This window comes from Pseudorca crassidens, chromosome 4 (assembly GCF_039906515.1).
Source record: "Pseudorca crassidens isolate mPseCra1 chromosome 4, mPseCra1.hap1, whole genome shotgun sequence".
NCBI classification, from domain to species: Eukaryota; Metazoa; Chordata; class Mammalia; order Artiodactyla; family Delphinidae; genus Pseudorca; species Pseudorca crassidens.
In genome coordinates, this window is record NC_090299.1 from 99,538,739 (window position 1) to 99,565,486 (window position 26,748).

Here is a 26,748-nt window from a genome sequence, read left to right on the forward strand (position 1 = left end):
AGAAAATATTTGAAGAGATTATAGTTGAAAACTTCCCTAATATGGGAAAGGAAATAGTTAATCAAGTCCAGGAAGCACAGAGAGTCCCATACAGGATAAATCCAAGGAGAAATACGCCAAGACACATATTAATCAAACTGTCAAAAATTAAATACAAAGAAAACATATTAAAAGCAGCAAGGGAAAAACAACAAATAACACACAAGGGAATCCCCATAAGGTTAACAGCTGATCTTTCAGCAGAAACTCTGCAAGCCAGAAGGGAGTGGCAGGACATATTGAAAGTGTTGAAGGAGAAAAACCTGCAACCAAGATTACTCTACCCAGCAAGGATCTCATTCAGATTTGATGGAGAAATTAAAACCTTTAGAGACAAGCAAAAGCTGAGAGAGTTCAGCACCACCAAACCAGCTCTACAACAACTGCTAAAGGAACTTCTCTAGGCAAGAAACACAAAAGAAGGAAAAGACCTACAATAACAAACCCAAAACAATTAAAAAAATGGGAATGGGAACACACATATCGATAATTACCTTAAATGTAAATGGACTAAATGCTCCCACCAAAAGACACAGATTGGCTGAATGGATACAAAAACAAGACCCATATATTTGCTGTCTACAAGAGACCCACTTCAGACCTAGAGACACATACAGACTGAAAGTAAGGGGATGGAAAAAGGTATTTCATGCAAATGGAAACCAAAAGAAAGCTGGAGTAGCAATTCTCATATCAGACTTTAAAACAAAGACTATTAGAAGAGACAAAGAAGGACACTACATAATGATCAAGGGATCGATCCAAGAGGAAGATATAACAATTGTAAATATTTATGCACCCAACATAGGTGCACCTCAATACATAAGGCAAATACTGACAACCATAAAAGGGGAAATCGACAGTAACACATTCATAGTAGGGGACTTTAACACCCCACTTTCACCAATGGACAGATCATCCAAAATGAAAATAAATAAGGAAACACAAGCTTTAAATGATACATTAAATGAGATGGAGTTAATTGATATTTATAGGACATTCCATCCAAAAACAACAGAATACACATTTTTCTCAAGTGCTCATGGAACATTCTCCAGGATAGATCATATCTTGGGTCACAAATCAAGCCTTGGTAAATTTAAGAAAATTGAAATTGTATCAAGTATCTTTTCCGACCACAACGCTATGAGACTCGATATCAATCACAGGAGAAGATCTGTAAAAAATACAAACACATGGAGGCTAAACAATACACTACTTAATAACGAAGTGATCACTGAAGAAATCAAAGGGGAGATCAAAAAATACCTAGAAACAAATGACAATGGAGACACGACGACTCAAAGTCTATGGGATGCAGCAAAAGCAGTTCTAAGAGGGAAGTTTATAGCAATACAATCTTACCTTAAGAAACAGGAAACATCTCGAATAAACAACCTAACCTTGCACCTAAAGCAATTAGAGACAGAAGAACAAAAAAACCCCAAAGTTAGCAGGAGGAAAGAAATCATAAAAATCAGATCAGAAATAAATGAAAAAGAAATGAAGGAAACGATAGCAAAGATCAATAAAACTAAAAGCTGTTTCTTTGAAAGGATAAACAAAATTGATAAACCATTAGCCAGACTCATCAAGAAAAAAAGGGAGAAGACTCAAATCAATAGAATTAGAAATGAAAAACGAGAAGTAACGACTGACACTGCAGAAATACAAAAGATCATGAGAGATTACTACAAGCAACTCTATGCCAATAAAATGGACAACCTGGAAGAAATGGACAAATTCTTAGAAAGGCACAACCTGCCAAGACTGAATCAGGAAGAAATAGAAAATATGAACAGACCAATCACAAGCACTGAAATTGAAACTGTGATTAAAAATCTTCCAACAAGCAAAAGCCCAGGACCAGATGGCTTCACAGGCGAATTCTATCAAACATTTAGAGAAGAGCTATCACCTATCCTTCTCAGACTCTTCCAGAATATAGCAGAGGGAGGAACACTCCCCAACTCATTCTACGAGGCCACCATCACCCTGATACCAAAACCAGACAAGGATGTCACAAAGAAAGAAAACTACAGGCCAATATCACTGATGAACATAGATGCAAAGATCCTCAACAAAATACTAGCAAACAGAATCCAACAGCACATTAAACGGATCATACACCATGATCAAGTGGGGTTTATTCCAGGAATGCAAGGATTCTTCAATATACGCAAATCAATCAACGTGATACACCATATTAACAAATTGAAGGAGAAAAACCATATGATCATCTCAATAGATGCAGAGAAAGCTTTTGACAAAATTCAACACCCATTTATGATAAAAACCCTGCAGAAAGTAGGCATAGAGGGAACTTTCCTCAACATAATAAAGGCCATATATGACAAACCCACAGCCAACATCGTCCTCAATGGTGAAAAACTGAAAGCATTTCCACTAAGATCAGGAACAAGACAAGGTTGCCCACTCTCACCACTCTTATTCAACATAGTTTTGGAAGTTTTAGCCACAGCAATCAGAGAAGAAAAGGAAATAAAAGGAATCCAAATCGGAAAAGAAGAAGTAAAGCTGTCACTGTTTGCAGATGACATGATACTATACATACAGAACCCTAAAGATGCTACCAGAAAACTACTAGAGCTAATCAATGAATTTGGTAAAGTAGCAGGATACAAAATTAATGCACAGAAATCTCTGGCATTCCTATACACTAAGGATGAAAAATCTGAAAGTGAAATCAAGAAAACACTCCCATTTACCATTGCAACAAAAAGAATAAAATACCTAGGAATAAACCTACCTAAGGAGACAAAAGACCTGTATGCAGAAAATTATAAGACACTGACGAAAGAAATTAAAAATGATACAAATAGATGGAGAGATATACCATGTTCTTGGATTGGAAGAATCAACATTGTGAAAATGACTCTACTACCCAAAGCAATCTACAGATTCAATGCAATCCCTATCAAACTACCACTGGCATTTTTCACAGAACTAGAACAAAAAATCTCACAATTTGTATGGAAACACAAAAGACCCCGAATAGCCAAAGCAATTTTGAGAACGAAAAATGGAGCTGGAGGAATCAGGCTTCCTGACTTCAGACTATACTACAAAGCTACAGTAATCAAGACAGTATGGTACTGGCACAAAAACAGAAATATAGATCAATGGAACAGGATAGAAAGCCCAGAGATAAACCCACGCACATATGGTCACCTTATCTTTGACAAAGGAGGCAGAAATGTACAGTGGAGAAAGGACAGCCTATTCAATAAGTGGTGCTGGGAAAACTGGACAGCTACATGTAAAAGTATGAGATTAGATCACTCCCTAACACCATACACAAAAATAAGCTCAAAATGGATTAAAGACCTAAATGTAAGGCCAGAAACTATCAAACTCTTAGAGGAAAACATAGGCAGAACACTCTATGACATAAATCACAGCAAGATCCTTTTTGACCCACCTCCTAGAGAAATGGAAATAAAAACAAAAGTAAACAAATGGGACCTAATGAAACTTAAAAGCTTTTGCGCAGCAAAGGAAACCATAAAGAAGACCAAAAGACAACCCTCAGAATGGGAGAAAATATTTGCAAATGAAGCAACTGACAAAGGATTAATCTCCAAAATTTATAAGCAGCTCATGCAGCTTAATAACAAAAGAACAAACAACCCAATCCAAAAATGGGCAGAAGACCTAAATAGACATTTCTCCAAAGAAGATATACAGAGTGCCAACAAACACATGAAAGAATGCTCAACATCACTAATCATTAGAGAAATGCAAATCAAAACTACAATGAGATATCATCTCACACCAGTCAGAATGGCCATCATCAAAAAATCTAGAAACAATAAATGCTGGAGAGGGTGTGGAGAAAAGGGAACCCTCTTACACTGTTGGTGGGAATGTAAATTGATACAGCCACTGTGGAGAACAGTATGGAGGTTCCTTAAAAAGCTACAAATAGAACTACCATATGACCCAACAATCCCACTACTGGGCATATACCCTGAGAAAACCATAATTCAAAAAGAGTCATGTACCAAAATGTTCATTGCAGCTCTATTTACAATAGCCCAGAGATGGAAACAACCTAAGTGTCCATCATCGGATGAATGGATAAAGAAGATGTGGCACATATATACAATGGAGTATTACTCAGCCATAAAAAGAGACGAAATTGAGCTATTTGTAATGAGGTGGATAGACCTAGAGTCTGTCATACAGAGTGAAGTAAGTCAGAAAGAGAGAGACAAATACCGTATGCTAACACATATATATGGAATTTAAGAAAAAAAATGTCATGAAAAACCTAGGGGTGAAACAGGAATAAAGACACAGACTTACTAGAGAATGGACTTGAGGCTATGGGGAGGGAGAAGGGTAAACGGTGACAAAGCAATAAAGAGGCATGGACATGTATACACTACCAAACGTAAGGTAGATAGCTAGTGGGAAGCTGCCGCATAGCACAGGGAGATCAGCTCGGTGCTGTGTGACCGCCTGGAGGGGTGGGATAGGGAGGGTGGGAGGGAGGGTGACGCAAGCGGGAAGAGATATGGGAACATGTGTATATATATAACTGATTCATTTTGTTGTGAAGCTGAAACTAACATACCATTGTAAAGCAATTATGCTCCAATAAAGATGTTTAAAAAAAAAAAAAAAAGAAGTTGTGGTACTTACGTACAATGCAATATCACTCAGCAATGAAATCTATGTCATCAGGCCCGTAGCAGCATAACGAGTGGATTCAGGTACGATGATTCTAAGTGAAATAAGTCACAGAGAAAAAGAAACATCATAAGATATCACTACTACACGGAATGAAAACTTGGCTACACAGGAACTGAATTACAAAACAGAACAGGGTCTCAAATGTAGAAAACCAACTTATGCTTCCTTAAGGGGAAAGGTGAGTTGGGGTGCTGCATAAAACCAGAGATTGAAATTAGCACAGATACCGTTCCATAAGCCAAATATGTAATAGACAAGAGCTACTCTTTGCTCAACGAAGTGGACTCAACACCCCATATTAAACGCCTAAGAATATACCTGACTAGTAAGCATCTTAAAACCTATGGAATTATATGTCCCGAAGGAGAATCAAGCATGTGTACAGCGACATAAACGCAGCAGTGATAGGATTGGTGAGGATTGGTGAGCAAATGCAGACCCTTTGAAGTCATATCGCATGGTACCCATTCCATGGGTCTCAACTCTCCAGGTTTAAGGGATTCTTCCTTCAGCTAAAACATGCATGTGGAACCCAGAGTATGATCCACCGTGTGATCGGGAAACGTGTTCAAATGTGTCTCAGTTTTCGTCCCCTGGTACTCGGATGCAACATTCCAGACGCTTTACTAACACTCTCTGCACTTGCAGAGTCAGTGCCTTTAACCTCCTGTTTGGCCCAGTTTGCAATTTCTGCGGAAAATGAACAGGAATAGGGAGAATCAATGAGAGACTAGCTGGAGGTGTCTGGACAGGCAAATTTAACTCTCATTTCCCACCAGGAAGAGGAATTAACCAAAGGCTCAGCGTGCCGTGCCGGAACCACACTAGGGCCTGAAGCAATCCTGCGGTGTTGCGGCCAGCTCACAAGAAAGCGAGTTGAAGAAAGGAGCTCAGGGACACTGTCATTCACAAACCTGCAGAGTTGTAAATGACAGCTATCTTCCAAAAATGTATTGAAGTAAGGCCGCCAAGAGGACTCGAAAGCGGGGCAGAATTGCAGGAAACCGATTTCAGGAGGTAGATAGCAATTGCCTTTAAAGCATAGGAAAAGAGGCAGAACGTCCACAATGATGCACTTGGCCAAAAAGGGCATATGCGTTTTTTCCTGAATATATTCAGGAAAAAACGCATACGCCCTTTTTGGCCAACCAAGCAAGCTTGCAAAGGAAATCTGCACTACAATGAAGTCTAACTGCCCCCCGGTCAAAAGGGCCATCTGAAAAAAGTGTAAAATCCAGAAAGGCAGGACAGGCCATGGAAAAGTGGGAGCCTTGTTATGCTGATGGGCAGGATGTAAATTGCCAACAGCCACTCTGGAGAAGTGTATGGTGTTTCCTGAAACATCTACAAAACAAAGCAAAAGAGCCTAGGGCACTTCCACTTATGGTCCTATAGCTTAGGGAAATTAAAATCAAAAAGACACAGCCACCCCAAAGTTTGGGACGGCTCTGTTTACAAGAACCTCGTTTACGGTACAAGTTCAATATCGCAGAAAGCGAAAAATGGATAAAAAGTTGTGGTACTTACGTACAATGCAATATCACTCAGCAATGAAATCTATGTCATCAGGCCCGTAGCAGCATAACGAGTGGATTCAGGTACGATGATTCTAAGTGAAATAAGTCACAGAGAAAAAGAAACATCATAAGATATCACTACTACACGGAATGTAAACTTGGCTACACAGGAACTGAATTACAAAAGAGAACAGGGTCTCAAATGTAGAAAACCAACTTATGCTTGCTTAAGGGGAAAGGTGAGTTGGGGTGCTGCATAAAACCAGAGATTGAAATTAGCACAGATACCGTTCCATAAGACAAATATGTAATAGACAAGTGCTACTCCTTGCTCAACGAAGTGGACTCAACACCCCATATTAAACGCCTAAGAATATACCTGACTAGTAAGAATCTTAAAACCTATGGATTTATATGTCTCCGAAAGAGAATCAAGCGTGTGTACAGCGGCATAAACGCAGCAGTGATAGGATTGGTGAGGATCGGTGAGCAAATGCAGACCCTTTGAAGTCATGTTGCATGGTACCCATTCCATGGGTCTCAACTCTCCAGTTTTAAGGGATTCTTCCTTCAGCTAAAACATGCATGTGGAACCCAGAGTATGATCCACCGTGTTTTCAGGAAACGTATTCAAATGTGACTCAGTTTTCATCCCCCGGTACTCGGGTGTAACATTCCAGACGCTTTACTAACACTCTCCCCACTTGGAGAGTCAGTGCCTTTAACCTCCTGTTTGGCCCAGTTTGCAATTTCTGCGGAAAATGAACAGGAATAGGGAGAACCAATGAGAGACTAGCTGGAGGTGTCTGGACGGCAAATTTAACTCTCATTTCCCACCAGGATGAGGAATTAACCAAAGGCTCAGTGTGCCATGCCGGAACCACACTAGGGCCTGAAGCAATCCTGCGGTGTTGCGGCCAGCTCACAAGAAAGCGAGTTGAAGAAAGGAGCTCAGGGGCACTGTCATTCACAAACCTGCAGAGTTATAAATGACAGCTATCATCCAAAAATGTATTGAAGTAAGGCTGCCAAGAGGACTTGAACGCGGGGCAGAATTGGAGGAAACCGATTTCAGGAGGTAGACTGGAATTGCATGTAAAGCATAGGAAAAGAGGCAGAACGTCCACAATGATGCACTTGGCCAAAAAGGGCCTATGCGTTTTTTCCTGAATATATTCAGGAAAAAACGCATAGGCCCTTTTTGGCCAACCAAGCAAGCTTGCAAAGGAAATCTGCACTACAATGAAGTCTCACTGCCCCCCGGTCAAAAGGGCCATCTGAAAAAAGTGTAAAATCCAGAAAGGCAGGACAGGCCATGGAGACGTGGGAGCCTTGTTATGCTCATGGGCGGGATGTAAATTGCCAACAGCCACTCTGGAGAAGTGTATGGTGTTTCCTGAAACATCTACAAAACAAAGCAAAAGAGCCTAGGGCACTTCCACTTATGGTCCTATAGCTTAGGGAAATTAAAATCAAAAAGACACAGCCACCCCAAAGTTTGGGACGGCTCTGTTTACAAGAACCTCGTTTATGGTACAAGTTCAATATCGCAGAAAGCGAAAAATGGATAAAAAGTTGTGGTACTTACGTACAATGCAATATCACTCAGCAATGAAATCTATGTCATCAGGCCCGTAGCAGCATAACGAGTGGATTCAGGTACGATGATTCTCAGTGAAATAAGTCACAGAGAAAAAGAAGCGTCATAAGATATCACTATTACACGGAATGTAAACTTGGCTACACAGGAACTGAATTACAAAACAGAACAGGGTCTCAAATGTAGAAAACCAACTTATGCTTGCTTAAGGGGAAAGGTGAGTTGGGGTGCTGCATAAACCCAGAGATTGAAATTAGCACAGATACCGTTCCATAAGCCAAATATGTAATAGACAAGAGCTACTCCTTGCTCAACGAAGTGGACTCAACACCCCATATTTAACGCCTAAGAATATACCTGACTAGTAAGAATCTTAAAACCTATGGATTTATATGTCTCCAAAAGAGAATCAAGCGTGTGTACAGCAGCATAAACGCAGCAGTGATAGGATTGGTGAGGTTCGGTGAGCAAATGCAGACCCTTTGAAGTCATATTGCATGGTACCCATTCCATGGGTCTCAACTCTCCAGGTTTAAGGGATTCTTCCTTCAGCTAAAACATGCATGTGGAACCCAGAGTATGATCCACCGTGTGATCGGGAAACGTGTTCAAATGTGTCTCAGTTTTCGTCCCCCGGTACTCGGGTGCAACATTCCAGACGCTTTACTAACACTCTCTCCACTTGGAGAGTCAGTGCCTTTAACCTCCTGTTTGGCCCAGTTTGCAATTTCTGCGGAAAATGAACAGGAATAGGGAGAAGCAATGAGAGATTAGCTGGAGGTGTCTGGACGGGCAAATTTAACTCTCATTTCCCACCAGGAAGAGGAATTAACCAAAGGCTCAGCATGCCATGCCAGAACCACACTAGGGCCTGAAGCAATCCTGCGAAGTCGCGGCCAGCTCACAAGAAAGCGAGTTGAAGAAAGGAGCTCAGGGGCACTGTCATTCACAGAACTGCAGAGTTATAAATGACAGCTATCGTCCAAAAATATATTGAAGTAAGGCTGCCAAGAGGACTTGACAGCGGGGCAGAATTGCAGAAAACCGATTTCAGGAGGTAGACTGGAATTGCATGTAAAGCATAGGAAAAGAGGCAGAACGTCCACAATGATGCACTTGGCCAAAAAGGGCGTATGCGTTTTTTCCTGAATATATTCAGGAAAAAACGCATACGCACTTTTTGGCAAACCAAGCAAGATTGCAAAGGAATTCTGCACTACAATGAAGTCTCACTGCCCTCCAGTCAAAAGGACCATCTGAAAAAAGTGTAAAATCCAGAAAGGCAGGACAGGCCACAGAGAACTGGGAGCCTTGTTATGCTGATGGGCGGGATGTAAATTGCCAACAGCCACTCTGGAGAAGTGTATGGTGTTTCCTGAAACATCTAAAAAACAAAGCAACAGAGCCTACGGCACTTCCACTTATGGTCCTATAGCTTAGAGAAATTAAAATCAAAAAGACACAGCCACCCCAAAGTTTGGGACGGCTCTGTTTACAAGAACCTCGTTTACGGTACAAGTTCAATATCACAGAAAGCGAAAAATGGATAAAGAACTTGTGGTACTTACGTACAATGCAATATCACTCAGCAATGAAATCTATGTCATCAGGCCCGTAGCAGCATAACGAGTGGATTCAGCTACGATGATTCTAAGTGAAATAAGTCACACAGAAAAAGAAACATCATAAGATATCAGTACTACACGGAATGTAAACTTAGCTACACAGGAACTGAATTACAAAACAGAACAGGGTCTCAAATGTAGAAAACCAACTTATGCTTGCTTAAGGGGAAAGGTGAGTTCGAGTGCTGCATAAAACCAGAGATTGAAATTAGCACAGATACCGTTCCATAAGCCAAATATGTAATAGACAAGAGCTACTCTTTGCTCAACGAAGTGGACTCAACACCCCATATTAAACGCCTAAGAATATACCTGACTAGTAAGCATCTTAAAACCTATGGATTTATATGTCTCCGAAAGAGAATCAAGCGTGTGTACAGTGGCATAAACACAGCAGTGATAGGATTGGTGAGGATCGGTGAGCAAATGCAGACCCTTTGAAGTCATATCGCATGGTACCCATTCCATGGGTCTCAACTCTCCAGGTTTAAGGGATTCTTCCTTCAGCTAAAACATGCATGTGGAACCCAGAGTATGATCCACCATGAGATCGGCAAACGTGTTCAAATGTGTCTCAGTTTTCGTCCCCCGGTACTTGGGTGCAACATTCCAGACGCTTTACTAACACTCTCCCCACTTGGAGAGTCAGTGCCTTTAACCTCCTGTTTGGCCCAGTTTGCAATTTCTGCGGAAAATGAACAGGAATAAGGAGAACCAATGAGAGACTAGCTGGAGGTGTCTGGACGGGCAAATTTAACTCTCATTTCCCACCAGGAAGAGGAATTAACCAAAGGCTCAGCATGCCATGCCGGAACCACACTAGGGCCTGAAGCAACCCTGCGGTGTTGCGGACAGCTCACAAGAAAGCAAGTTGAAGAAAGGAGCTCAGGGGCACTGTCATTCACAGACCTGCAGAGTTATAAATGACAGCTATCATCCAAAAATATATTGAAGTAAGGCTGCCAAGAGGACTTGAAAGCGGGGCAGAATTGAAGGAAACCGATTTCAGGAGGTAGACTGGAATTGCATGTAAAGCATAGCAAAAGAGGCAGAACGTCCACAATGATGCACTTGGCCAGAAAGGGCGTATGCGTTTTTTCCTGAATATATTCAGGAAAAAACGCATACGCCCTTTTTGGCCAACCAAGCAAGCCTGCAAAGGAAATCTGCACTACAATGAAGTCTCACTGCCCCCCAGTCAAAAGGGCCATCTGAAAAAAGTGTGAAATCCAGAAAGGCAGGACAGGCCATGGAGACCTGGGAGCCTTGTTATGCTGATGGGCGGGATGTAAATTGCCAATAGCCACTCTGGAGAAGTGTATGGTGTTTCCTGAAACATCTAAAAAACAAAGCAACAGAGCCTAGCGCACTTCCACTTATGGTCCTATAGCTTAGGGAAATTAAAATCAAAAAGTAACAGCCACCCCAAAGTTTGGGACGGCTCTGATTACAAGAACCTCGTTTACGGTACAAGTTCAATATCGCAGAAAGCGAAAAATGGATAAAGTAGTTGTGGTACTTACGTACAATGCAGTATCACTCAACAATGAAATCTATGTCATCAGGCCCGTAGCAGCATAATGAGTGGATTCAGGTACGATGATTCTAAGTGAAATAAGTCACACAGAAAAAGAAACATCATAAGATATCACTACTACACGGAATGTAAACTTGGCTACACAGGAACTGAATTACAAAACAGAACAGGGTCTCAAATGTAGAAAACCAACTTATGCTTGCTTAAGGGGAAAGGTGAGTTGAGGTGCTGCATAAAACCAGAGATTGAAATTAGCACAGATACCGTTCCATAAGCCAAATATGTAATAGACAAGAGCTATTCCTTGCTCAACGAAGTGGACTCGACACCCCATATTAAACGCCTAAGAATATACCTGACTAGCAAGAATCTTAAAACCTATGGATTGATATGTCTCCGAAAGAGAATCAAGCGTGTGTACAGCGGCATAAACGCAGCAGTGATAGGATTGGTGAGGTTCGGTGAGCAAATGCAGACCCTTTGAAGTCATATTGCATGGTACCCATTCCATGGGTCTCAACTCTCCAGGTTTAAGGGATTCTTCCTTCAGCTAAAACATGCATGTGGAACCCAGAGTATGATCCACCATGTGATCGGGAAACGTGTTCATATGTGTCTCAGTTTTCATCCCCCGGTACTCGGGTGCAACATTCCAGACGCTTTACTAACACTCTCCCCACTTGGAGAGTCAGTGCCTTTAAACTCCTGTTTGGCCCAGTTTGCAATTTCTGTGAAAGATGAACAGGATTAAGGAGAACCAATGAGAGACTATCTGTAGGTGTCTGGACGGGCAAATTTAACTCTCATTTCCCACCAGGAAGACGAATGAACCAAAGGCTCCGCGTGCCATGCTGGAACCAGATTAGGACCTGAAGAGATCCTGCAGTTTTGCGGCCAGCTCAGAAGAAAGCGAGTTGAAGAAAGGAGCTCAGGGGCACTGTAATTCACAAACCTGCAGAGTTATAAATGACAGCTATCATCCAAAATTATACTGAAGTAAGGCTGCGAAGAGGACTTGAATGCGGGGCAGAATTGCTGGAAACCGATTTCAGAAGGTACAAGGGAGTCGCTCTTAAAGCGTAGGAAAAGAGACAGAACTTGGAAAATAATGCACTTGGCAAAAAAGGGCATATGTGTTTTATCCAGAGCTCTCATAACCGAGGGGAGGAGATTCCCAGCAGGCTCCAACTACCAAGGCAACGTGAGCAAGCCAGGCAGGAGTTACCTCACAGCAGAAGTCCCACCTCACAGAAGGGTGAGAAACCCAGCCAACATCAGACTCTCACCAGAGGGCCCACATCACCAAGGGGATGGGAACCAGGCAGGAGTGTCTTCACACCAGTGGGGCCACATCATCGAAAGGTGAGGTACGCAGCACATGTGTCCTCAAACCAGAGGACCCACATCACCAAGGGCCTCGGAGTGAGGCAGGGAGGAGTAGCCTCACAACACTGGGCCCATAGAATAAAACAGTGAGGAATCCAGCAGTTGGAACCTCCCAGCAGGCGGCCCAGAGCAACGAGACTATGGGATCCAGGCCACAGTGAACTCACAGAAGAGGGCCCATGTCATGAACTGAGCAACCCAGCCATTGGGACCTCAGAGCAGGAGGCCCACATCCCCATGGGGATATAAATCTGGTAGGAGTGTCCTCGCACCACTGAGAACGTATCAGAAAATTTTGGGAGACCAGCAGTTAGGGTCTGACGCCAGAGGGCCCTCATCACCGAGGGGAGGAGGCTCCCAGCAGGCTCCAAGTGCCACCAGAGGGCTCATGTCCACAAGGCGTGGTGAGCAAGCCAGGCAGGAGTGACCTCACAGCAGACGGCCCACCTCACAGATGGGTGAGGAACCCAGCCAGGATCAGACTCTCAACAGAGGGCCCACATCACCAAGGGGATGTGAACCAGGCAGGAGTCTCCTAAGACCATTGGTCCCACATCATCGAAAGGTGAGGAACCCAGCACATGTGACCTCAAACCAGAGGACACACATCACGAAGGGGCTGGGAGTGAGGCAGGCAGGAGGATCCTCACAACAGAGGGCCCAAAAAATTAAAAAAGTGAGGAATCCAGCAGTTGGAACCTCCCAGCAGGCGGCCAAGAGCACAGAGGCTATGGGATCCAGGCCTCTGTGAACTAACACCAGAGAGCCCACATCATGAAAATGTGAACAACCCAGCCGTTGGGACCTCAGAGCAGAAGACCCACATCCCCATGGAGATGGGATCCTAAGAGGAGTGCCCAAGCATCATTGGGCTCACTAAGAAACGTTGGTGAGCCCAGCAGTTAGGGCCTGACGCAAGAAGGCCCTCATCACTGGGGGGAGGAGATTCCAGCACGCTCCAACTGCCACCACAGAGCTGACTTCACCAAGGCAATGTGTGCCAGCCATGCAGGAGTGACCTATCAGCAGAGGGTCTCCCTCACAGAAGGGTGAGGAACACAGCCAGGAACAGACTCTCACCAGGGGGTCCACATAACCACGTGGATGAGAACCAGGCAGGAGTGTCCTCACACTAGTGGGGCCACATCATCGAAAGGTGAGGAACCCAGCAAAGGCGGCCACAAACCAGAGGACCCACATCAGCAAGGGGTTGAGAGTGAGGTAGGTGTCTGGACGGGCATATTTAACACTCATTTCCCACCAGGAAGAGGAATTAACCAAAAGCTCAGCGTGCCCTGCCAGAAGAAGATTAGGGCCTGAAGCAGTCTTGTGGGTTTGCGGCCAGCTCACAAGAAAGCGAGATGAAGAAGGGAGCTCAAGGGCCCTGTAATTCACAAACCAGCAGAGTTATAAATGACAGCTATCGTCCAAAAATATATTGAAGTAAGGCTGCCAAGAGGACTTGAAAGCGGGGCAGAATTGCAGGAAACCGATTTCAGGAGGTAGACTGGAATTGCATGTAAAGCATAGGAAAAGAAGCAGAACGTCCACAATGATGCACTTGGCCAAAAAGGGCATATGCGTTTTTTCCTGAATATATCCTGAATATTTCCTGAATATATTTCCTGAATATATTTCCTGAATATATTCAGGAAAAAACGGATACGCCCTTTTTGGCAAACCAAGCAAGCTTGCAAAGGAAATCTGCACTACAATGAAGTCTCACTTCCCCCCGGTCAAAAGGGCCATCTGAAAAATGTGTAAAATCAAGAAAGGCAGCACAGGCCATGGAGAACTGGGAGCCTTGTTATACTGATGGGCGGGATGTAAATTGCCAACAGCCACTCTGGAGAAGTGTATGGTGTTACCTGAAACATCTAAAAAACAAAGCAACAGAGCCTAGGGCACTTCCACTTATGGTCCTATAGCTTAGGGAAATTAAAATCAAAAAGACACAGCCACCACAAAGTTTGGGACGGCTCTGTTTACAAGAACCTCGTTTACGATACAAGTTCAATATCGCAGAAAGCGAAAAATGGATAAAGAAGTTGTAGTACTTACATACAAAGCAATATCACTCAGCAATGAAATCTATGTCATCAGGCCCGTAGCAGCATAATGAGTGGATTCAGGTACGATGATTCTAAGTGAAATAAGTCGCACAGAAAAAGAAACATCATAAGAAATCACTAGTACACGGAATGTAAACTTGGCTACACAGGAACTGAATTACAAAACAGAACAGGGTCTCAAATGTAGAAAACCAACATATGGTTGCTTAAGGGGAAAGGTGAGTTGGGGTGCTGCATAAAACCAGAGATTGAAATTAGCACAGATACCATTCCATAAGCCAAATATGTAATAGACAAGAGCTACTCCTTGCTCAACAAAGTGGACTCAACACCCCATATTAAACGCCTAAGAATATACCTGACTAGTAAGAATCTTAAAACCTATGGATTTATATGTCTCCGAAAGAGAATCAAGCGTGTGTACAGCGGCATAAATGCAGCAGTGATAGGATTGGTGAGGATCGGTGAGCAAATGCAGACCCTTTGAAGTCATATTGCATGGTACCCATTCCATGGGTCTCAACTCTCCAGGTTTAAGGGATTCTTCCTTCAGCTAAAACATGCATGTGGAACCCAGAGTATGATCCACCGTGTGATCGGGAAACGTGTTTAAATGTGACTCAGTTTTCGTCCCCCGGTCCTCGGGTGCAACATTCCAGACGCTTTACTAACACTCTCCCCACTTGGAGAGTCAGTGCCTTTAACCTCCTGTTTGGCCCAGTTTGCAATTTCTGTGGAAAATTTACAGGAATAGAGGGAACCAATGAGAGACTAGCTGGAGGTGTCTGGACGGGCAAATTTAACTCTCATTTCCCATCAGGAAGAGGAATTAACCAAAGGCTCAGCATGCCATGCCGGAACCAAACTAGGGCCTGAAGCAATCCTGCGGTGTTGCGGCCAGCTCAGAAGAAAGCGAGTTGAGGAAAGGAGGTCAGGGGCACTGTAATTCACAAACCTGTAGAGTTATAAATGACAGCTATCGTCCAAAAATATATTGAAGTAAGGCTGCCAAGAGGACTTGAAAGCGGGGCAGAATTGCAGGAAACCGATTTCAGGAGGTAGACTGGAATTGCATGTAAAGCATAGGAAAAGAAGCAGAACGTCCACAATGATGCACTTGGCCAAAAAGGGCATATGCGTTTTTTCCTGAATATATTCAGGAAAAAACGCATACGCTCTTTTTGGCCAACCAAGCAAGCTTGCAAAGGAAATCTGCACTACAATGAAGTCTCACTGTCCCCCAGTCAAAAGGGCCATCTGAAAAAAGTGTAAAATCCAGAATGGCAGGAGAGGCCATGTAGAACTGGGAGCCTTGTTATGCTGATGGGCGGGATGTAAATTGCCAACAGCCACTCGGAGAAGTGTATGGTGTTTCCTGAAACATCTAAAAAACAAAGCAACAGAGCCTAGGGTACTTCCACTTATGGTCCTATAGCTTAGGGAAATTAAAATCAAAAAGACACAGCCACCCCAAAGTTTGGGACAGCTCTGTTTATAAGAACCTCGTTTACGGTACAAGTTCAATATCGCAGAAAGCGAAAAATGGATAAAGAAGTTGTGGTACTTACGTACAATGCAATATCACTCAGCAATGAAATCTATGTCATCAGGCCCGTAGCAGCATAATGAGTGGATTCAGGTACGATGATTCTAAGTGAAATAAGTCACACAGAAAAAGAAACATCATAAGATATCACTAGTACACGGAATGTAAAGTTGGCTACACTGGAACTGAATTACAAAACCGAACAGGGTCTCAAATGTAGAAAACCAACTTATGCTTGCTTAAGGGGAAAGGTGAGTTGGGGTGCTGCATAAAACCAGAGATTGAAATTAGCACACATACCGTTCCATAAGCCAAATATGTAATAGACAAGAGCTACTCCTTGCTCAACGAAGTGGACTCAACACCCCATATTAAACGCCTAAGAATATACCTGACTAGCAGGAATCTTAAAACCTATGGATTTATATGTCTCCGAAAGAGAATCAAGCGTGTGTACAGCGGCATAAACGCAGCAGTGATAGGATTGGTGAGGATCGGTGAGCAAATGCAGACCCTTTGAAGTCATATTGCATGGTACCCATTCCATGGGTCTCAAATCTCCAGGTTTAAGGGATTCTTCCTTCAGCTAAAACATGCATGTGGAACCCAGAGTATCATCCACCGTGTGATCGGGAAACGTGTTCAAATGTGACTCAGGTTTCGTCCCCCGGTACTCGGGTGCAACATTCCAGACGCTTTACTAACACTCTCCCCACTTGGAGAGTCAGAGCCTTTAACCTCCTGTTTGGCCCAGTTTGCAATTTCGGCGGAAAATGATCAGGAATAGGGAGAACCAATGAGAGACTAGCTGGAGGTGTCTGGACGGGCAAATTTAACTCTCATTTCCCACCAGGAAGAGGAATTAACCAAAGGCTCAGCGTGCCATGCCGGAACCACACTAGGGCCTGAAGCAATCCTGCGGTGTTGCGGCCAGCTCACAAGAAAGCGAGTTGAAGAAAGGAGCTCAGGGGCACTGTCATTCACAAACCTGCAGAGTTATAAATGACAGCTATCGTCCAAAAATATATTGAAGTAGGCTGCCAGGTGGACTTGAAAGCGGGGCAGAATTGCAGGAAACCGATTTCAGGAGGTAGACTGGAATTGCATGTAAAGCATAGGAAAAGAGGCAGAACGTCCACAATGATGCACTTGGCCAAAAAGGGTGTATGCGTTTTTTCCTGAATATATTCAGGAAAAAACGCATACGCCCTTTTTGGCCAACCAAGCAAGCTTGCAAAGGAAATCTGCACTACAATGAAGTCTCACTGCCCCCCGGTTAAAAGGGCCATCTGAAAAAAGTGTAAAATCCAGAAAGGCAGGACAGGCCATGGAGAACTGGGAGCCTTGTTATGCTCATGGGCGGTATGTAAATAGCCAACAGCCACTCTGGAGAAGTGTATGGTGTTTCCTGAAACATCTAAAAAACAAAGCAACAGAGCCTAGGGCACTTCCACTTATGGTCCTATAGCTTAGGGAAATTAAAACCAAAAAGACACAGCCACCCCAATGTTTGGGACGGCTCTGTTTATAAGAACCTCGTTTACGGTACAAGTTCAATATCGCAGAAAGCGAAAAATGGATAAAGAAGTTGTGGTACTTACGTATAATGCAATATCACTCAGCAATGAAATCTATGTCATCAGGCCCGTAGCAGCATAATGAGTGGATTCAGGTACGATGATTCTCAGTGAAATAAGTCACAGAGAAAAAGAAACATCATAAGATATCACTAGTACATGGAATGTAAAGTTGGCTACACAGGAACTGAATTACAAAACAGAACAGGGTCTCAAATGTAGAAAACCAACTTATGCTTGCTTAAGGGTAAAGGTGAGTTGGGGTGCTGCATAAAACCAGAGATTGAAATTAGCACACATACCGTTCCATAAGCCAAATATGTAATAGACAAGAGCTACTCCTTGCTCAACGAAGTGGACTCAACACCCCATATTAAACGCCTAAGAATATACCTGACTAGCAAGAATCTTAAAACCTATGGATTTATATGTCTTAGAAAGAGAATCAAGCGTGTGTACAGCGGCATAAACACAGCAGTGATAGGATTGGTGAGGATCGGTGAGCAAATGCAGACCCTTTGAAGTCATATTGCATGGTACCCATTCCATGGGTCTCAAATCTCCAGGTTTAAGGGATTCTTCCTTCAGCTAAAACATGCATGTGGAACCCAGAGTATGATCCACCGTGTGATCGGGAAACGTGTTCAAATGTGACTCAGCTTTCGTCCCCCGGTACTCGGGTGCAACATTCCAGACGCTTTACTAACACTCTCCCCACTTGGAGAGTCAGAGCCTTTAACCTCCTGTTTGGCCCAGTTTGCAATTTCTGCGGAAAATGATCAGGAATAGGGAGAACCAATGAGAGACTAGCTGGAGGTGTCTGGACGGGCAAATTTAACTCTCATTTCCCACCAGGAAGAGGAATTAACCAAAGGCTCAGCGTGCCGTGCCGGAACCACACTGGGGCCTGAAGCAATCCTGCGGTGTTGTGGCCAGCTCACAAGAAAGCGAGTTGAAGAAAGGAGCTCAGGGGCACTGTAATTCACAAACCAGCAGAGTTATAAATGACAGCTATCGTCCAAAAATATATTGAAGTAGGCTGCCAAGTGGACTTGAAAGCGGGGCAGAATTGCAGGAAACCGATTTCAGGAGGTAGACTGGAATTGCATGTAAAGCATAGGAAAAGAGGCAGAACGTCCACAATGATGCACTTGGCCAAAAAGGGCGTATGCGTTTTTTCCTGAATATATTCAGGAAAAAACGCATACGCCCTTTTTGGCCAACCAAGCAAGCTTGCAAAGGAAATCTGCACTACAATGAAGTCTCACTGCCTCCCGGTCAAAAGGGCCATCTGAAAAAAGTGTAAAATCCAGAAAGGCAGGACAGGCCATGGAGAACTGGGAGCCTTGTTATGCTGATGGGCGGGATGTAAATTGCCAACAGCCACTCTGGAGAAGTGTATGGTGTTTCCTGAGACATCTAAAAGACAAAGCAACAGAGCCTAGGGCACTTCCACTTATGGTCCTATAGCTTAGGGAACTTAAAATCAAAAAGACACAGCCACCCCAAAGTTTGGGACGGTTCTGTTTACAAGAACCTAGTTTACGGTACAAGTTAAATATCGCAGAAAGCGAAAAATGGATAAAGATGTTGTGGTACTTACGTACAATGCAATATCACTCAGCAATGAAATCTATGTCATCAGGCCCGTAGCAGCATAATGAGTGGATTCAGGTACGATGATTCTATGTGAAATAAGTCATAGAGAAAAAGAAACATCATAAGATATCACTACTACACGGAATGTAAACTTGGCTACACAGGAACTGAATTACAAAACAGAACAGGGTCTCAAATGTAGAAAACCATCGTATGCTTGCTTAAGGGGAAAGGTGAGTTGTGGTGCTGCATAAAACCAAACATTGAAATTAGCACAGATACCGTTCCATAAGCCAAATATGTAATAGACAAGAGCTACTCCTTGCTCAACGAAGTGGACTCAACACACCATATTAACGCCTAAGAATATACCTGACTAGTAAGAATCTTAAAACCTATGGATTTATATGTCTCCAAAAGAGAATCAAGCGTGTGTACAGTGGCATAAGGCAGCAGTGATAGGACTGGTGATGTTCGGTGAGCAAATGCAGACCCTTTGAAGTCATATTGCATGGTACCCATTCCATGGGTCTCAACTCTCCAGGTTTAAGGGATTCTTCCTTCAGCTAAAACATGCATGTGGAACCCAGAGTATGATCCACCGTGTGATCGGGAAACGTGTTCAAATGTGTCTCAGTTTTCATGCCCTGGTACTCGGGTGCAACATTAGAGACGCTTTACTAAGACTCTCCCCACTTGGAGAGTCAGTGCCTTTAACCTCCTGTTTGGCCCAGTTTGCAATTTCTGTGTAAGACGAACAGGAATAGGGAGAACCAAATGGAGACTAGCTGGAGGTGTCTGGATGGGCAAATTTAACTCTCATTTCCCACCAGGAAGAGGAATTAACCAAAGGCTCAGCATGCCATGCCGGAACCACACTAGGACCTGAAGCAATCCTGCGGTGTTGCGGCCAGCTCAGAAGAAAGCGAGTTGAAGAAAGGAGCTCAGGGGCACTGTAATTCACAAACCTGCAGAGTTATAAATGACAGCTATCGTCCAAAAATATATTGAAGTAAGGCTGCTAAGAGGAGTTAAAAGCGGGGCAGAATTGCAGGAAACCGATTTCAGGAGGTAGACTGGAATTGCATGTAAAGCATAGGAAAAGAGGCAGAACGTCCACAATGATGCACTTGGCCAAAAAGGGCGTATGCGTTTTATCCTGAATATATTCAGGAAAAAACGCATACGCCCTTTTTGGACAACCAAGCAAGCTTGCAAAGGAAATCTGCACTACAATGAAGTCTCACTGCCCCCCGGTCAAAAGGGCCATCTGAAAAAAGTGTAAAATCCAGAAAGGCAGGACAGGCCATGGAGACCTGGGAGCCTTGTTATGCTGATGGGCGGGATGTAAATTGCCAACAGCCACTCTGGAGAAGTGTATGGTGTTTCCTGAAACATCTAAAAAACAAAGCAACAGAGCCTAGGGTACTTCCACTTATGGTCCTATAGCTTAGGGAAATTAAAATCAAAAAGACACAGCCACCCCAAAGTTTGGGACGGCTCTGTTTACAAGAACCTCGTTTACAGTACAAGTTCAATATCACAGAAAGCGAAAAATGGATAAAGAAGTTGTCCTACTTATGTACAATGTAATATCACTCAGCAATGAAATCTATGTCATCAGGCCCGTAGCAGCATAATGAGTGCATTCAGGTACGATGATTCTAAGTGAAATAAGTCGCACAGAAAAAGAAACATCATAAGATATCACTACTGCAAGAATGTAAACTTGGCTACACAGGAACTGAAATACAAAACAGAACAGGGTCTCAAATGTAGAAAACCAACTTATGCTTGCTTAAGGGGAAAGGTGAGTTGGGGTGCTGCATAAAACTAGAGATTGAAATTAGCACAGATACCGTTCCATAAGCCAAATATGTAATAGACAAGAGCTACTCCTTGCTCAACGAAGTGGACTCAACACCCCATATTAATCACCTAAGAATACACCTAACTAGTAAGAATCTTAAAACCTATGGATTTATATGTCTGCAAAAGAGAATCAAGCGTGTGTACAGTGTCATAACGCAGCAGTGATAGGATTGGTGATGTTCGGTGAGCAAATTCAGACCCTTTGAAGTCATATTGCATGGTACCCATTCCATGGGTCTCAACTCTCCAGGTTTAAGGGATTCTTCCTTCAGCTAAAACATGCATGGGGAACCCAGAGTATGATCCACCGTGTGATCGGGAAACGTGTTCAAATATGTCTCACTTTTCATGCCCTGGTACTCGGGTGAAACATTCCAGACACTTTACTAACACTCTCCCCACTTGGAGAGTCAGTGCCTTTAACCTCCTGTTTGGCCCAGTTTGCAATTTCTGTGTAAGACGAACAGGAATAGGGAGAACCAATGGGAGACTAGCTGGAGGTGTCTGTATGGGCAAATTTAACTCTCATTTCCCACCAGGAAGAGGAATTAACCAAAGGCTCAGCGTGCCATGCCGGAACCACACTAGGACCTGAAGCAATCCTGCGGTGTTGCAGCCAGCTCACAAGAAAGCGAGTTGAAGAAAGGAGCTCAGGGGCACTGTCATTCACAAACCTGCAGAGTTATAAATGACAGCTATCGTCCAAAAATATATTGAAGTAAGGCTGCCAAGAGGACTTGAAAGTGGGGCAGAATTGCAGGAAACCGATTTCAGGAGGTAGACTGGAATAGCATGTAAAGCATAGGAAAAGAGGCAGAACGTCCACAATGATGCACTTAGGCAAAAAGGGCGTATGCATTTTTTCCTGAATATATTCAGGAAAAAATGCATACGCCCTTTTTGGCCAACCAAGCAAGCTTGCAAAGGAAATCTGCACTACAATGAAGTCTCACTGCCCCCCGGTCAAAAGGGTCATCTGAAAAAAGTGTAAAATCCAGAAAGGCAGGACAGGTCATGGAGAACTGGGAGCCTTGTTATGTTGATGGGAGGGATGTAAATTGCCAACAGCCACTCTGAAGAAGTGTATGGTGTTTCCTGAAACATCTAAAAAACAAAGCAACAGAGCCTAGGGCACTACCACTTATGGTCCTGTAGCTTAGGGAAATTAAAACCAAAAAGACACAGCCACCCCAAAGTTTGGGACGGCTCTGTTTACAAGAACCTCGTTTACGGTACAAGTTCAATATCGCAGAAAGCGAAAAATGGATAAAGAAGTTGTGGTACTTACGTACAATGCAATATCACTCAGCAATGAAATCTATGTCATCAGCCCCGTAGCAGCATAATGAGTGGATTCAGGTACGATGATTCTAAGTGAAATAAGTCACAGAGAAAAAGAAACATCATAAGATATCACTACTACACGGAATGTAAAGTTGGCTACACAGGAACTGAATTACAAAACAGAACAGGGTCTCAAATGTAGAAAACCAACTTATGCTTGCTTAAGGGGAAAGGTGAGTTGGGGTGCTGCATAAAACCAGAGATTGAAATTAGCACAGATACCGTTCCATAAGCCAAATTTGTTATAGACAAGAGCTACTCCTTGCTCAACGAAGTGGACTCAACACCCCATATTAAACGCCTAAGACTATACCTGACTAGCAAGAATCTTAAAACCTATGGAATTATATGTCTCCAAAAGAGAATCAAGCGTGTGTACAGTGGCATAAGGCAGCAGTGATAGGACTGGTGATGTTTGGTGAGCAAATGCAGACCCTTTGAAGTCATATTGCATGGTACCCATTCCATGGGTCTCAACTCTCCAGGTTGAAGGGATTCTTCCTTCAGCTAAAACATGCATGTGGAACCCAGAGTATGATCCACCGTGTGATCGGGAAACGTGTTCAAATGTGTCTCAGTTTTCATGCCCTGGTACTCGGTTGCAACATTAGAGACGCTTTACTAAGACTCTCCCCACTTGGAGAGTCAGTGCCTTTAACCTCCTGTTTGGCCCAGTTTGCAATTTCTGTGTAAGACTAACAGGAATAGGGAGAACCAAAGGGAGACTAGCTGGAGGTGTCTGGATGGGCAAATTTAACTCTCATTTCCCACCAGGAAGAGGAATTAACCAAAGGCTCAGCATGCCATGCCGGAACCACACTAGGACCTGAAGCAATCCTGCGGTGTTGCGGCCAGCTCAGAAGAAAGCGAGTTGAAGAAAGGAGCTCAGGGGCACTGTCATTCACAAACCTGCAGAGTTATAAATGACAGCTATCGTCCAAAAATATATTGAAGTAAGGCTGCCAAGAGGACTTGAAAGCGGGGCAGAATTGCAGGAAACCAATTTCAGGAGGTAGACTGGAATTGCATGTAAAGCATAGGAAAAGAGGCAGAACGTCCACAATGATGCTTTTGGCCAAAAAGGGCGTATGTATTCTTCCCTGAATATATTCAGGATTAAACGCATACGCCCTTTTTGGCCAATCAAGCAAGCTTGCAAAGGAAATCTGCACTACAATGAAGTCTCACTGCCCCCCGGTCAAAAGGGTCATCTGAAAAAAGTGTAAAATCCAGAAAGGCAGGACAGGCCATGGAGAACTGGGAGCCTTGTTATGCTGATGGGCGTGATGTAAATTGCCAACAGCCACTCTGGAGAAGTGTATGGTGTTTCCTGAAACATCTAAAAAAAAAAGCAACAGAGCCTAGGGCACTTCCACTTATGGTCCTATAGCTTAGGGAAATTAAAATCAAAAAGGCACAGCCACCCCAAAGTTTGGGATGGCTCTGTTTACAAGAACCTCGTTTACGGTACAAGTTCAATATCACAGAAAGGGAAAATGGATAAAGAAGTTGTGGTACTTACGTACAATGCAATATCACTCAGCAATGAAATCTATGTCATCAGGCCCATAGCAGCATAATGAGTGGATTCAGGTACGATGATTCTAAGTGAAATAAGTCACACAGAAAAAGAAACATCATAAGATATCACTACTACACGGAATGTAAACTTGGCTACAAAGGAACTGAATTACAAAACAGAACAGGGTCTCAAATGTAGAAAACCAACTTATGCTTGCTTAAGGGGAAAGGTGAGTTGGGGTGCTGCATAAAACCAGAGATTGAAATTAGCACAGATACCGTTCCATAAGCCAAATATGTAATAGACAAGAGCTACTCCTTGCTCAACGAAGTGGACTCAACGCCCCATATTAAACGCCTAAGAATATACTTGACTAGTAAGAATCTTAAAACCTATGGATTTATATGTCTCCGAAAGAGAATCAAGCGTGTGTACAGCGGCATAAACGCAGCAGTGATAGGATTGGTGAGGTTCGGTGAGCAAATTCAGACCCTTTGAAGTCATATTGCATGGTACCCATACCAGGGGTCTCAACTGTCCAGGTTTAAGGGATTCTTCCTTCAGCTAAAACATGCATGTGGAACCCAGAGTATGATCCACCGTGTGATCGGGAAACGTGTTCAAATGTGTCTCAGTTTTCGTCCCCCGGTACTCGGGTGCAACATTCCAGACGCTTTACTAACACTCTCTCCACTTGGAGAGTCAGTGCCTTTAACCTCCTGTTTGGCCCAGTTTGCAATTTCTGCGGAAAATGAACAGGAATAGGGAGAACCAATGAGAGACAAGCTGGAGGTGTCTGGACGGGCAAATTTAACTCTCATTTCCCACCAGGAAGAGGAATTAACCAAAGGCTCAGCATGCCATGCCGGAACCACACTAGGGCCTGAAGCAATGCTGCGGTGTTGAGGTCAGCTCACAAGAAAGCGAATTGAAGAAAGGAGCTCAGGGGCACTGTCATTCACAAACCTGCAGAGTTATAAATGACAGCTATCGTCCAAAAATATATTGAAGTAAGGCTGCCAAGAGGACTTGAAAGCGGGGCAGAATTGCAGGAAACCGATTTCAGGAGGTAGACTGGAATAGCATGTAAAGCATAGGAAAAGAGGCAGAACGTCCACAATGATGCACTTGGCCAAAAAGGGTGTATGCGTTTTTTCCTGAATATATTCAGGAAAAAACGCATACGCCCTTTTTGGCCAACCAAGCAAGCTTGCAAAGGAAATCTGCACTACAATGAAGTCTCACTGTCCCCCGGTCAAAAGGGCCATCTGAAAAAAGTGTAAAATCCAGAAAGGCAGGACAGGCCATGGAGAACTGAGAACCTTGTTATGCTGATGTGCGGGATGTAAATTGCCAACAGCCACTCTGGAGAAGTGTATGGTGTTTCCTGAAACATCTAAAAAGCAAAGCAACAGAGCCTAGGGCACTTCCACTTATGGTCCTATAGCTTAGGGAAATTAAAATCAAAAAGACACAGCCACCCCAAAGTTTGGGACGGCTCTGTTTACAAGAACCTCGTTTACGGTACAAGTTCAATATCGCAGAAAGCGAAAAATGGATAAAAAGTTGTGGTACTTACGTACAATGCAATATCACTCAGCAATGAAATCTATGTCATCAGGCCCATAGCAGCATAACGAGTGGATTCAGGTACGATGATTCTAAGTGAAATAAGTCACAGAGAAAAAGAAACATCATAAGATATCACTACTACACGGAATGTAAACTTGGCTACACAGGAACTGAATTACAAAACAGAACAGGGTCTCAAATGTAGAAAACCAACTTATGCTTGCTTAAGGGGAAAGGTGAGTTGGGGTTCTGCATAAAACCAGAGATTGAAATTAGCACAGATACCGTTCCATAAGCCAAATATGTAATAGACAAGATCTACTCTTTGCTCAACGAAGTGGACTCAACACCCCATATTAAACGCCTAAGAATATACCTGACTAGTAAGCATCTTAAAACCTATGGATTTATATGTCCCGAAAGAGAATCAAGCGTGTGTACAGCGACATAAACGCAGCAGTGATAGGATTGGTGAGGATTGGTGAGCAAATGCAGACCCTTTGAAGTCATATCGCATGGTACCCATTCCATGGGTCTCAACTCTCCAGGTTTAAGGGATTCTTCCTTCAGCTAAAACATGCATGTGGAACCCAGAGTATGATCCACCGTGTGATCGGGAAACGTGTTCAAATGTGTCTCAGTTTTCGTCTCCCGCTACTCAGGTGCAACATTCCAGACACTTTACTAACAGTCTCTCCACTTGGAGAGTCAGTGCCTTTAACCTCCTGTTTGGCCCAGTTTGCAATTTCTGCGGAAAATGAACAGGAATTGGGAGAACGAATGAGAGACTAGCTGGAGGTGTCTGGACGGGCAAATTTAACTCTCATTTCCCACCAGGAAGAGGAATTAACCAAAGGCTCAGCATGCCATGCCGGAACCACACTAGGGCCTGAAGCAACCCTGCGGTGTTGCGGCCAGCTCACAAGAAAGCAAGTTGAAGAAAGGAGCTCAGGGGCACTGTCATTCACAGACCTGCAGAGTTATAAATGACAGCTATCATCCAAAAATATATTGAAGTAAGGCTGCCAAGAGGACTTGAAAGCGGGGCAGAATTGCAGGAAACCGATTTCAGGAGGTAGACTGGAATTGCATGTAAAGCATAGCAAAAGAGGCAGAACGTCCACAATGATGCACTTGGCCAAAAAGGGCGTATGTGTTTTTTCCTGAATATTTTCAGGAAAAAACGCATACGCCCTTTTTGGCCAACCAAGCAAGCTTGCA